Here is a 14,193-nt window from a genome sequence, read left to right on the forward strand (position 1 = left end):
ACAGCAGCAAAGCATTGTAAGGCACCCAGGTTTGCAGGGCAAGTAGTGACACACCCTTTACTAATCTCAATTGCAGTGTGACAGGAGGTAAGTAGAATGCTGAGATATACTGCGGAACAGGGATTGCTTTGAACTTGTGTCTTTTGTGACTAAGGTCCCTTTTTCGGATTATACTTTTTTAGATCTCAGGTGTTTGAGAGATGTAGCTGATGCAACTATGCTATTATAATGCCAGCCTTGATTCCAAAAGGTAAAAGCATTCATTTATCACCACGTTCTGTGTAGGATACATAGATGTGACTGTAGTGTGTGTATCCTTTCTAAACTTTCTCAATTATGTTACTGTTTTTCAGGCACTGAAGACCCGTTGGTACCAAAATAAAAATAAAATAGTAGTAGTTGTTGTTATAACCACGTAAATTAGTCCCATTAATTGTAAACATCATTTTCTTTAAGGATCTGTCTGGTTCTTGCTCAAATTTTGGACTAGAGACAAATGGATTAAAAAAATTAAATCTCTGTTTTATCAGATTAATATTGCTCAAAATTATGAAGTCCATACCCAGGTCAACTCCCATTGACTTCTGCAAAAGTTTTGTCTTTGTAAGAACCAGGTAAAGACTGAACAAAGTTTTAGCCCCATATACTGCTTGCTGACTAATAATGCTTCATTGCTAACCAGATTTCTGACTCTCACTTTGCCCCTGTCATAAGTCTGGATTGCTTCTTCCTGGTAAATATCTGTGGGAGGAGATCTGAAAAAGGGAACTTCATTGAGGATCTCCTTTTGAAATTTCATCCAAATTGTTCCATCAGGGTTGACCCTAACCCATCATCTCAGTTCACCAGAATCCATTAAAGGCCGATTCTATTCCTGTGGAAACTCTGTACCTCTGCACACGTTTTGGACCTCATATAGAGGATGGGACACCTCCTAGTGAGAAAATAATGAAAGATACATCAAGGTCTATCAGTTTTGAACGACACTCTGCCCAGAAGTTGATATGGGGGAAGGAGGCTGGTGCCTGACGATTCCCTGATGAAAGTGCAGGGGCATAAAATGGGACCAAGGCTGTTTAGGAATACTCATTAAGCAAGAGAGGCCATTTCTTCACTATATGCAGAAGACAAGACAAACAGGCAGGAATTGCTGTCTGATGTAAGGACTTGGTTCAGAACCAGTACTCATAGCCAGACTGTGGTCAGGCTGAGGGGAATTGAGTTGAGGACTGTTTATTGTTTTCCTAAAGTCTGCAACTCAAGCAGTGTTTAAGAGTAAAAGTGTTTGTGGTTAGGACATTCCTTTGCTCTAAGCCTTTGCTTTAGTACCACGTTGTTCCTGAAAGACTTAACTAGAAAACCATTCCTCCCACACCCAGGTGAACTCCTCTGAGGGGAATATGCCTGAGAAACTGAAGGCTAGGGTGCTAGTTCCAGGACCTAAGCAATTGAACTGCAGGATCCCACTACCCAAGCAGAGTGTCAGACATGGGATCTGCACTGGAACTAGGTGACTAGGAACAGATTCAGCCAGCTACCCAGATCCAGAGAGCTTATAGACACATGGGATTCAGTGGTTGGATCCAATCACAACATACTAGAGCAGGACAGGACCAGGTTGTGACACCTGTGTATTTCATTAATGAAGCTGTAATAGGACATGTGGGCCTACGTAATTGCCACACTGTATTGTGTCAGCTGACAAAAATGGTTTACCATTTTGAATTTCATATTTTACTGGATGTTGATTTGAAGTAGCCCAAAGTCATTTTTATATGAATCAGAAGTAGAACTTAACACAAAGATGATAATGTGCATCATAAGCATTCTCTGTATTCATTAGTAGTAGAGCTGGGCAGGAAACATTTTTTCCAAAATTTTCATTAACTGATAACTTGAAAAAACATTTTGGATTGGGTCAATTGAAACATTTCATTTTGATAATTTCAAAATGTTTAGATCTCAATCTTTTTTTAACAGTTAGAAAAATTAACTAAAATTTTGAAACTAAAAAATATTCTGAACTGAAAAAATGAAACTTTTCATTTTGAAAATGTCAAAACAGGTCATTTTAACAATTTTGAAACTTTTTCCAAAAATTTTTAATTAGGGTCAATTTTGACAAATCTTTGTCTTGAAAAGTTTCCATTTTGATGAATTGATGTTTTCTAACAAAAAAAAAAAAATCTTTTGATGGAAAATTCCCAGCCTCCCTGCTAATAAAGTTTATGATTTTAATCAAAACATAGTTCTACATAAATGAATATATGTGACTTCATGTGAAAATAGTGATTTTACCTAACTTCTGACAGGCTTATTAGAAAAAAATCCCTCCATTGTCTTAATTGAAATATCCATGAATTTTTGTAATACATAGGGGGAACAGTAGATTTATATTGATTTGGTGATCCTACATTTCTACAGATGAACAGAGCAAGTAGTGGTTGCTGCTCTTTTTATTATTTATGTATATTACAATAATGTATAGAGGCTCCAAATCAGATAGGGTCCTATTATGGTAGGCATTGTACAATCTAATATTAAGAGACAGTCCCTGCCCCAAACTGTTTACAATTTAAATAGACAAAAGGTGGGACAAAAGAGAAGTGAAGTGACTTATCCAAACACACTTAGCAGGTCACTGGCAGAACCAGAAATAGAACCCAGATCTCCTGGCACCTAGACCAGAATGGACTGTATTGTCTCTCAGCTATCACAGGATTGATTCACTTTCCACAAAGATGATATGTTAAAAATGCAAAAAAAAAGTTGTAGCACTTGGGTGGACAAAGATATTAATAAAATTTAATATAATCTTTGTCCAGCCAAATGCTCCATCTGATTGAATTACAGAATCTTGCTTAATTTCAAATAGGTTTTTATTTGACAAATATTACACATCATTAAAATGAGGTTTTATAATATATTAAATTATTGAACAGATTTTACTTTCTATTGTACTGTGAGTTTTTTAGCACAGTGTGTTTTAAAAATTTCTGTTTTGCTTGTACTTGTTTCTAAAAATTAAAATAGATTGAATATATCGTTATCCCGTTAATACAGACTGATTAGCTGACCATGACAAAAGAATTTGGTGGATTTTCTTAAAAGGATTTAATAAAAAATAGTCACCGCTATGAAATTTAATCCTTATTTTTCTTCTATAATAATGTCAGGGCTAAGACTTATATGATCTTGAGTTCTGAGTAAAATGTTTAAAAGCATGTTTTGGAGAGGTCATGTTGTTCTCTATCCCAGTTGCTCTTTCAAAGACTTAAATATATATATATAGATAGATAAAGTCCTCTGAAGAGTGCATGGTCAGTAGTCCTTTCATGGTTTGAACTCCTCAATATGCAACACATCCAGTCTGCAGTACTGAAAACCGGCAGCTGTCCTGCTTCTTTAAGCACTATCCCCAAGCTCACTGCTCAGACTTGCTTCCATGGACTCGCTGGTCTTGTGGTTTCTGAGTTTTGGGCCAAGAGTTAAATTTTTGGGGACCAATACAATTATTTGGGGTAGCTGGCAGTACAGAAGACTCCTGTTCTGTGGCACAATTGATTCTGGCTCAAATTTCTTGTATTTAGATACTCCTTACATAGGGAGTATCTGCCCTACAAATAAGTGTAGCCTCAGAACATGACAGACAAGGTTCCTTGCTAGTCCCTCTGCCAAACCAAACTACCTGGCAGCTCCATGATTTGCCATAAATATGCTCCAGAAACCAGTTAGGGGAACCGGTGATGAGATGTGGCAGTTTTGTTGTGTAATTTCCCTCCTCAAGACAAAAAATACTATTGTTAACCCTTAACCCAAATATTAGTGGTTAGCCAATATTCAGGAACTTGTTGGTTGTTTCCATTGCAGGAGAAGTTTGTGGTAGAGTCAGGCATTTCTGTGTTGGAATCCTGTTTATTTATAAAGAATGTACACAAAGTCCTGTTTGTCTGAGCACGGTAGGGTCAAAGAACAGGAAGCAGTTTCTCTGCTCATAGTTCAAAGCCTGTCTTCCAGAAAGCACTCTGCCCCAAAAGTTCTCTCTCTTGGCTTTATCTCAAGGCCACACTACTAGAGCTTCTCTTGCTATCTCCTGGTTTTTCTTCTGCTCTCTTTCTCTGCTTTCTGACTGCCTGTGACACATGGACACATACACAGTTCCACCCAATTAATCCCCAGCCCCTGCATTTGAACTCAGTGTAGTCTTTGAGCAGTGGCTTCCATTGTTTCAGCTAAACAAAAGGGTATTTAATTGTTCTTTCGTTTAGCTTGAATATTATACCCATCAATTTCAACCAAGTTTGTAACTGCCCAAAGATCAAAGACGCACTTGCTAAGAGCCGGGGAAGCTGGAGCTGATGTGTTTTCCAAACTGTGCAAAGCCTTGTAATGTCAGAGCAGATGGGCAACAAGTTTCATTTGACCCCTCTACCTCTCACGAACATCTGAGCACAGCAACTCCTTCCATGTTCACTTACTTGTTAGAGCTAACCCCTAGCATATTAAGATGCATCTTCCTGGCTGCACGAAAAGAGACAACTTGCACTTCAGTTTCTGCACATATTTCATCCCACATCGAGTCTTCACCAGTAATCAAAGACTTCTTGACTCAAATTCAGATTCCCCGGACGGTTGTGTCACATGATTATCCACTGAGAGGAGTCTAAAATGTCTTTTCCTTTCAAGCATCTACCATCTCATAATCTTCAGGAGAAACTTGAACATTAGTATCAGAAAACACAGTCTGATGCAGACTAAAGCACAAGGGATTTCCATTGCACTTTTCCAGAGTGTAAATTGATTTATAAATCCAAAATGCCATCTGCTTATCAGTACAAGTCACAGTAGATATCTCTCTCTTGCCCTCTGCTCTATGACTGTCTCTACATTACATTCAGAGTCCAGTTCAAGGTTTCTATCCTGATATAAAAACCCCTCTATGGGATTGTTGTCTAACTGTCTGAGAAATTGATTGCCTTTCCCTTGGTGACCATTACCTCCCATGACATCTGCGCTCTGCAATGAATTGATCAATCAATAGTGGAGGCTCGTGAATGCAGAAGACAGTTTTCAAAGAAGCTGGATTTTAGTAATGGAACTCACTCCTGCAAGAGACAAAAAGGACTACAGACCTCACCACTTTCAGAACTAAAGGCAAAATTCTTTCCTATCTCTCTCTCTCTCTCTCTCTCTGCCACAAACATACAAAATCAGGCAAAGAAAAAGACTATAAACAATTTCCCCTCCAGGTTGAGAAGAGAAAGATTATTTCTATTTTTAAAAACTTGGGAGGCTCTCAGATACTTCAATGATGGGGCCATACGAGTACCTAGTTTTCTTAGAGGGAAATGATACTGGGCTTGGCTACAGTTCTTTAAGGATAAAAGTTTTAGCCCTTGAAACTTGACTCTGAACCTGCTATAAAGGACACTCTGGCAGTTCATCTTCACATCTCTTGTCTCCTCAAGACTGGCAAATGTCTCAGATCAGCTATCAGGTTTCCAGTATCTAAGAGGAGTCTTGCTTTAGTCTCTCATGTTCATATTGCCATACTTGGGAGTTTCCTTTTATTTTCATACTGACCCTTGTGGCTATTTCCTCTGTCAATATTATCAATAAATCAGCAACACTTTCCCGTAAGGATTCATTTCTTGAGTTGTTCAAACTCCACATAGGTTTGTGCTTCAGACCAGATCCAAATTCAGACCTAAAATGTATTCACTTCTGCTTAAAAACATCACACCTGAGGAAAATATATCTGCATTCTCTGCATGAGGGCAGAGCTCCAAATTCTATTTGAAAAGAACAGCATTATTCTAAAAGTCACATGCTCTGTGGTTGGCCTAAGATTACTGTAAAAAGGGGTCTAAAGGTATCCCAAGCCCCATTGTGGGATTTTCAGAGGTGCCTTACGTGAGTTAGGCACAAAAGTCCCACTGACTTTCAATGGGAATTAGGCACTTCTGGACCCACCTCAATTTTTATATAAGTTGAGGAAACTATCAGAGAATTGTACATTGCATTTAAAAAACTACCTGCTTCTAAAGTCCATATTCACTCGGCTAGGTCTCAAGAAATGTCAAGAGCAAAGAAGAAAAGAGCCTTCAATGAAGAGAGCTGTAAAACTGCTACCCGAGCTGCTCTCATTCATTTACCAAGATTATAAAGTTCATGTGGTCGCCTCCTCAGATTCTTTCTTTAAGTGCAGGATCTTGCAGCCATCCTCCTTGTTTACATTTATTTTTTCTCTCTCTCTCTAATAAAAGAAATCTAGACCATTGTCTTCATCCTGATTCTTTAAATTTTCCTCCCCTTTCCACTTTCTTCCTCTTCTCTCCTTCCCTCTTCCATATGGCCTCTACTTTCTAACTCTTCATTTTTGCATTGCGGTCCAGCCACTTCCTTTACTGATCCACAAATGAAATTTTAAGATTCTAAGTAGGTACACTAATTCCATCCAAAATAATTTTTCTTTCATCCCCAAAAAACTCAACTAAAAGCTACAAATTTATTTCCCATGAATATACATATGAGTAACATTTTATTCCTGCAAATATTTGCACAAAGTACACAAAAGGTGTATAAATGTGATAAATCAAAGTTCTGTTTATTTTCCAGTCTGTTCAGTTTTCCCACTGTTATCCCAACTGTAGAAATCAGGCTACACCAAAGCTAATGAGCAAACATGAAAATTGTGGATGGTTTAGGAAAGGCTGCTATCAGCTATATTATACAACTGCCCAATAGACAGAATTCTTGGGTAAATTGTAGGCTCTTTTTAGATGGATAAAATATGAGTAAGACAACTTAAAATGTCTATAATAAAAATACAATATTTAGAAATCACTTCAACTATTGGTATTTTGTGTCTTCAAAAGGCTAATTCTACAAGAAGCATTTGTTTAATCTTAAAAAAAATCAAATAACTAACAATGCCATTAAATAGTGGTGCTAGTAAGAAGAAAAATGTCCTTTATTCATACTACTGTCCCTTTTCCTTACTTTCCCCCAATAATAGTTCAGACTAAAGTGCCAATCTTAACTTCAATTTTTTTCTTCGTGGCATTTTGTTTTTAATATGGGTTAACCACAGAGTGTAAGACTGAATTTTAATTTCTCAGGCTTTTGTTAGTTTATTTTTCAACCATTCTTGAAATATAGTTTTCCTTTTTGTTATCATGTAGCATTGCTAATCTTGTCACCAAAGCTTTCACAACTGGAATATGGTCAAAAGACAACTGCATCTTTTCCTGTATACATGCACATCAGCTGAAGATTTGGGTTTTCATGAGGCTTTTACTCATTTTTAAAGTATATCCAGGCTGTTGACAAAAGAGCTTTATTTAAATGAGCTATGTAATCTTTAACAGCAGTCTTTGGAACAGATTTGACAATAAAGAAATATCTCATTACCTAGGAGCTTTGTATATTGTACAGGTGCAACTTGGTAGTTAAGTAGTATAAAAAGATAAATATAAACTGGATTTTGCTCATAAATCTGCCATTCTTACAGTGCCAAAATCTTTAGAGTTGTTGTAATTGTCATTGTTTGAACTGTAACAATGAATGGAACTGATAAGGCTTATGTCATTTACATAGAATGCAGCATCCATATCGTCTTATTGAATTAATATGACACACACATATTGGTCTTCTGATATAAGATTAATATCATTTGAAAATAGAGGAAGTATAGATTTAGGAATGGCACATTATTCCCTGTTTGAATTGTGATGGTGATCTGCCTAGATCAAAAGATCTTAGTAGGTGACTACTACTAGCAGAGACTACTAATAGTAGCAATGAAACTCCTTGTATTTCTTCCACTTTTGTTTTGTATTTGCTTTCCATTTTATATTTTTACATAGCTTGATGCCTGATGTTAACAGGTCCTATTCTCTAATTACAAAACAATGTTATGAGAACCTAGCAAGTCAATTTGGCTGTCTGTTGCAGCATTATCAGTCCAGAGTAGTGCCAAATGAATACAATTAATGAAAGTATCCCAGATTTATGACAGGTTTTCTGCTTTCAGTTCCAGTGCCCAGCCCCACCCTGGCCCATAGCAACTGGAAGCAGCCATTACAGGGAAAGTCTGGCTTCACCCTTATATCCCTGAGCAGCAGTATGCTCAATTGCTCTGTGGAGATGGTGCATGTGCAGTTCGATGAGGGATGGTGCATGCTCAGTTGCACTGTTGGGATGGTCAGTTGCTGCAAGAAGCTCAAATGTTCTTAATGAGAATGGACTCTTTGGAGACATTAGCTGCTAAAATCATAGTTATCTCTACTAAGCATGTGCAAACTGTGATTTTCAAAGCCCTATAACTTGGCCAAATTTGGGCAGATTTTCATGGGGATCACAAAAATCACAGCCCTGACAAGAGGACATCGTCTACCAAATTTCAATCCCTACTTCAAAGCATATGGGTGGTAGAACGTTTCTAAGAAAAGGTCACCAGAATTTTTTAGTGTGGACAAAAGAACACATTTCTACTGTTGACCCCTGACCTGATCTTGGAGGGTATATGTTTTTGGGTAAAATATAATTTATTTGCTAAGCATGTATATAGAACAAATAATGGAAGTTATTTAAGCTGTAAAAGTAGAAGAACATATATATTAAAAATAGGCGTGGCTATATCTTAAGTGTTAAGCGTTAAGGGTTTAGAATGAGGCCAAATAGAAATAGTTGGTATAAGTTAGCAAGAGTATTAAGTGTTTGATCGAATGTTATAAAATTTAACAATATATTTCTTTTGATAGTTGAGTAATGCATTGTGGGATAAATAGGTAAACCACAGACAAACATATGGTAGCATATTAGGGTATTTTTGCAATAACCATGGATCTAACTGTATTGACTTATTGAAATTATTGGACATTAATTTATTCAAGTGAGGTGTTAACAGTCAGAAGTTTAACTATGGGTAGCTGGAATACCACACACAGGCAGGAGGCTGACACCGTATCAAATATGGTCCCAAACATGTGAGTGGAATAGGAAAAGATGTGTAAAAGATGTGGTTTATCCAAATTGTTGTCGGGACACTGCAGAATGACATGAGACAGTCGGGTAGGAAGCCTGGCTCAGTGCCCTCCTCTTGGGGTTATCTCTATTTACTTCTTCCATCTTGGTTTCTAAAGATGCCCATAAGGTTGTAAGTATGCTCAGTGTAAGACTGTAAGCATGAACAATGCAGGAAACCACTTTACTGTACTTATGTTTATTGATTTTTCTATTATTTCAATTATATCTGTATTAAATAAAGTTTCTGTATTGTTCACCAATTTCATCTTCTTAATTAAATCTAAGTAGCCACTGAAAAAAAACCTGTTATCTCTGACAAGTGCATGTTGCATCCCAATAAATAGGTTTATAATTATAACAATTGATCAGGCTATAGTCCCTAGCCTCATTCTCTGTAACAGTTGAATAGTTTTGGCTGAAATTTTCCAACAAATTCAGCCTGAGGCAGACACCTCGCATGGAAAATTTCAGAGCAAACAGTTAAAAAAGTTGGGCAAAGTTATAAGCAACCTAAAATGGGTTATTATAATGGGAAGTGTCAGACAACCTTGATAATAGCCAGTGCTACCAGCACTGCCTATAACATTGTCTGTCAGGTGTTACTTTATTTAGAGCATTTTGGATTTCCTGTATCAGTCCCTCTTGGAATATGTTAAGCTTTTGTATAATTCTAATTTGGAGAAATGAAAATGTTAAGGACAGAGGGCCTGAATGTCCCATATATTTTATACTGGTGTAAATCAGGAACTGCATTGAAATCAGTGTAGTTTAGTTGATGGAAAACAGGTGTAAGTGAGAGGAGAATCAGGCCTATGATCACAGCTCCATATAATGCTGGTACATAGTCCTTAGCCAGAAGTAGTAACTGAAGCAACTTAAGAAGAATGTTATTCACCACTGAAAATAAACCTATGGCTTTGGAGATTTCTCTGCTGTTCCAATTATTGAAGGTTCTGTATTCAGTAGGCATAATGAGCCTTTAACCAGATGAACCTCTCTTAGAGGTCTATGTACTATGCTATATCTGCCCGACAGTGAAGCTTTGGTCTAGCACGAGGCAACTAGGACACCATAATAAAAGCTGATCTGCTGTAGGCCCTGGGACTCCCGCAGACTTCAGGGTAACAAAATTGACAAGCACTGCTCCCTGTCTATCCTTTTGTGCTATGGTTTGCATAAATACTGGCTCCTTTATCCAGGCAAGAATTTCTGTATCTTCATTACCAGTGTGATGTAATTTAATTTAAAAGTACGTACCCTAAGTTGGGACAAAATTCCACACTAGTGAGTCTCATGGACTTCAGTAAAATGTAAATTAGTGCAAAATTTGTTCCAAGATATATTTTTTCTGTATCCTTGAGGACTCTCTCATTAATTCATGCTGTTGTGAAAAAGCATAAGGATGTTGAGGTACAGTCACACCAGCCTGAATCTGACTCTCAGCCTGCAAATATTATCATATCATGCTTTGGGTCCAAAATTTAACCTGCCTAAAAATTTTTATGATCTGTTGCAATATATGTACCTTGGAATCCTTAGTTGCTCTAATGAGAAATTACAGATAGAGACATTAGGTCTGGTGATCACACAGGTGTAAATCAGGACTGAATTAAATGAAGTCTGTGGAGGTACACTACTGTAAAATTAGTCTAGGGAAGAACAGAATCAGACCTCATGTTTTTGTGGGAGCCTCCCTGTTGCTGGGTCAGCAGCAGCAGTTAATTAACAACCCCTTTTTTCCCAGAGCTGTGCTGATATTATTGATGATACTGATATATAAACAGAGCCATATGCTCCCCTCTGCTGCGAGTCACAGAGGGGAACGACAACAAAAAAAAGAGTAAAATAGGGCAGAAAAGCCCCCAAAATGCAAAATGGGGAGGGCAGCTCCTCCACAGCATACTTCCCTCTCCCCAGGAGCTTTTAGAAATGCATCCACAGCAAAGCAATAGGGTTAAAGCTTCCTGGTTTATGGGGTAAGGAGAGGGAGGAGCCATCCACTGCAGCATTCTCCCCTCCCAGCAAAGTAGAAATCTGTGGAAGTTAATGTTCCTCCTTGCAGCATTAACTTCTACTCTGTGCTTGCACAAGCCCCAACTATTCCCCTGAGAGGGGTTATTTTGCAGCCAGCAGAGCCAATGTCACAGCCTCAGGAGAGTAACATTGCATGGCAAATACTGCAGGAGGATTAGAGATTTGTTTCCCGGTGAATCCCCAAGGTTTGGAGGTTGTTCTGCTTGTCCCTTTGGTAGCCTACTCCTTGCTTCAACCCCGCCTCCTTAAGGGACAGCATTTGTCATAAATTAGGTGAATATCATGCAGTGTGGGGGTTCTCTGTCTGTTTCTACAGGTTTTATCACAAGAAAGGACATTCTCTTTTATAACCATTTTAAATTCAGTTTATTTAGGAATCCATAAAAAGAAATAATATTTGTCAGATTCACAGGGATACATTTATAAATACATTTATTTTCAGATTTCTCAAAGGTTACTACAAGCAATGAAACCTGACAATTACTTTATTATTGCCTTTTTATCTTTGAATTTCCTATCTGTGACAGGACAAAACAGCTGTGAAAGAGTTAAAGGCTCCCTGTTTGTCACATGACACAGCAGAGGATTTCAGGAAAGGTTAGGGCTTCCTTCAAGGGAATAAGGGTATGTCTAGAATGCAATCAGAGCAATGAATGCAAGTGTCGTCGTACCTCAGACACCTTTGATCCAGCTAGCCCAAATAACAATAGTACTGAAGCCACAGCAGCACAGGTTAGCCACCCAAAAAAGTTCACAGGGTCTAGACAGGCTTGTACAGCTTGTGCTGCCACACCTTCATTGCTATCAAAGCTAGCTCAGGTATGTCTACCCATGTTACAGTCACACCTCAAGCTCTGATTGCAATGTTGCTGTACCCTGAGAAAGGCAAGGGAAAACCCTCTATGGATTGCAGCTCATGGTGAGCAAGAATTGCTTGATTTTGGTGGTATTCCTGAGTTTTCTGTTTAACCAACAAATTGTGCCCCTTGGCCCAGACTTGGGGATGGCATTGGTTCTTTTCCTGGGATGATGAGAGAGCCCGTCTGCTTACAGTAGCTTTTAATGAAATTTAGATAGCATGTATTATTTGCTCAAGAAACTAATTTGCCAAGTATACACATATTAAGCCCCTGCAGTAATTTCTGAATAAGCGAATAAATATTTGTTTTATTTGTATTACAGTAGCCCCAAAAGCTCCAATCAGATTGAGGCCCCAGTGTGGTAGGCACTGAACAAACACATAGTAAGATGCAGTCCCTGCTCATTCTAACTGAAGACAAGAAGCAAGTGGGTGTAATAAACAAAGGAAAATGAAGAGGGGGACAGGGATGAGTATAGGAGTCATGGGACCATGTGCTTACCTAGCCTAGTTGCAATTTTCAAGTTTTCTGTCACTTCTTTAAAACAAGAGAGATTAATGAAATTCCTACTGGGCATTAGGCATTATAAGATAGAAGGTTTCATTTGACTTGGATAAGGCAAAAATTTGAATATGCAAACAAACCTTCTGACATCTTTCTGCCTGGCCCCTTTCACCATCTTGAACCAAATCCTTCTGCCGTCTCAAAGCCTTCCTTCCCGGACCTCCATTTTCCTCTCCACAAGAACCCATTCTGTAACAACATGCCTTCTCACAAACATCAGAACACTGATAATCCATACTGGCATGCCTTCCATCTGACACTTTCGCTGTTGGGCTGAAGCAGACTGTTTTATTAAAATGTCATGTGTTGTTTCTTCCCTCGCCTGCCTCCCCGCTGAAGTCCCAGAAAAGCCTCGAATCTTCTGAGATTCGCAAGCAATAGCTGGAATAGCAGAGATTTAATACCCATAGAGACCTCAAGCTAGATTTCAGAAGAAGTATTTAGCATGTTACGAATCAGAGAGTGAGCAACGATACTTAGACAGCTTACTTGGACTGAAAAATATGTTCACATTTGGTTTCAGATTTTGGCTGTGATTAGGACTGATTTTTATATTTTCCCAACTTGTTCACCCAATTTTTTATTCTATGTAATTTTTAATGCATATAGGCTTTTCCTACTGCCAAATTGAAATAAGTAAATTATAAATTCTGACGTACAAATATATGTATTAATATTTTATTTCCTGAATTATTAAAATGCTGAGTACTTACAGCTTCCGTAAGCCAACTGGAGTTGTGAAAGTTCAGCACCTCTGAAAATCAGCCCATTAATTTTGAAAATGTTTATTAATTATTGTCTGGGCCATAATAGTTCCTTTGGCATCACTATAATCTATGTCCATCTGAAAAAAAGCGGATTTTTTGCATGCTATGTTATGTTGGCTTCTAAGACCAGTTATATTTTATCATATAAAGGCTTCTTTATTATTGGTCTCATTATTGACCTGTAACATTGACCTTAATGAATTGTAGCATTTCCAAAGGAATGCTAGAATCTATTGTGTTAATCTGGTTGACAGGCATACTCATAAAGACTGTATGCTAACAATAGCTATGAAATGGTTATTAAAATAATTAGCATGCTTGAACACAAAACCATGTTTCTAAACAAATTAATTTAGTTGGTTTTAATTTATATTTTTCCAGATCAGCCAAAGGCACTTGTCCAGATTATGGACAAATGCTGGCAGAATTTCAGTTTAAGAAATAAACTAACTTTCAATTATAAGAGTACACAGCTATCTTCAACTACGTTTTGTACTGCTAGCTTTTCAAATCTGATTAAAAGGTTTTGCTTCTAGACTGAGACCTGCTATGCCAAGTTTTTCTATTTGAGTTATAAACACTTGAAAATTATGGAAATACAGACATAGTCTTAACTATGAGATGTGAGAATGATGCTGCTATAGTAACTGATAATTTGTAAAAATACACTATTAACATTTCCAGTTTGAATCATTTCAATTAGACCCTCTTCTAATCAATACAATTCTATGATCTGTGGTATCTTTTTCATATAAAATCCTATTAAAAAAACAGTGTCACTTTTCAACAGCTGCATTTGCTGTAATTTAGTGCAGTTAGATGCTTTCGTGTCACATGGTTATAGCTAGGTAGATTAATAGGGAGTTCTATCTGGAAATTTCTTTCCTGTTATTGTTCTCCCTCAGCAGTTGATGGCTAAGTTAATTCTCTTTAGTTTT

At 37.6% G+C, this 14,193-nt stretch overlaps 1 protein-coding gene across 1 annotated transcript in view; it reads left to right on the top strand.

Annotated features, from left to right (window-relative positions):
* Positions 1-14,193, top strand: part of CCDC178 (coiled-coil domain containing 178) — a 320,921-nt gene that overhangs the window by 277,614 nt on the left and 29,114 nt on the right. The window lies entirely within an intron of this gene.

The sequence above is a fragment of the Emydura macquarii genome, unplaced genomic scaffold (genome assembly GCF_026122565.2).
Source record: "Emydura macquarii macquarii isolate MOO-44397 ecotype Brisbane River unplaced genomic scaffold, CSIRO-AGI_Emac_v2 contig_1477, whole genome shotgun sequence".
Taxonomy (NCBI): Eukaryota; Metazoa; Chordata; order Testudines; family Chelidae; genus Emydura; species Emydura macquarii.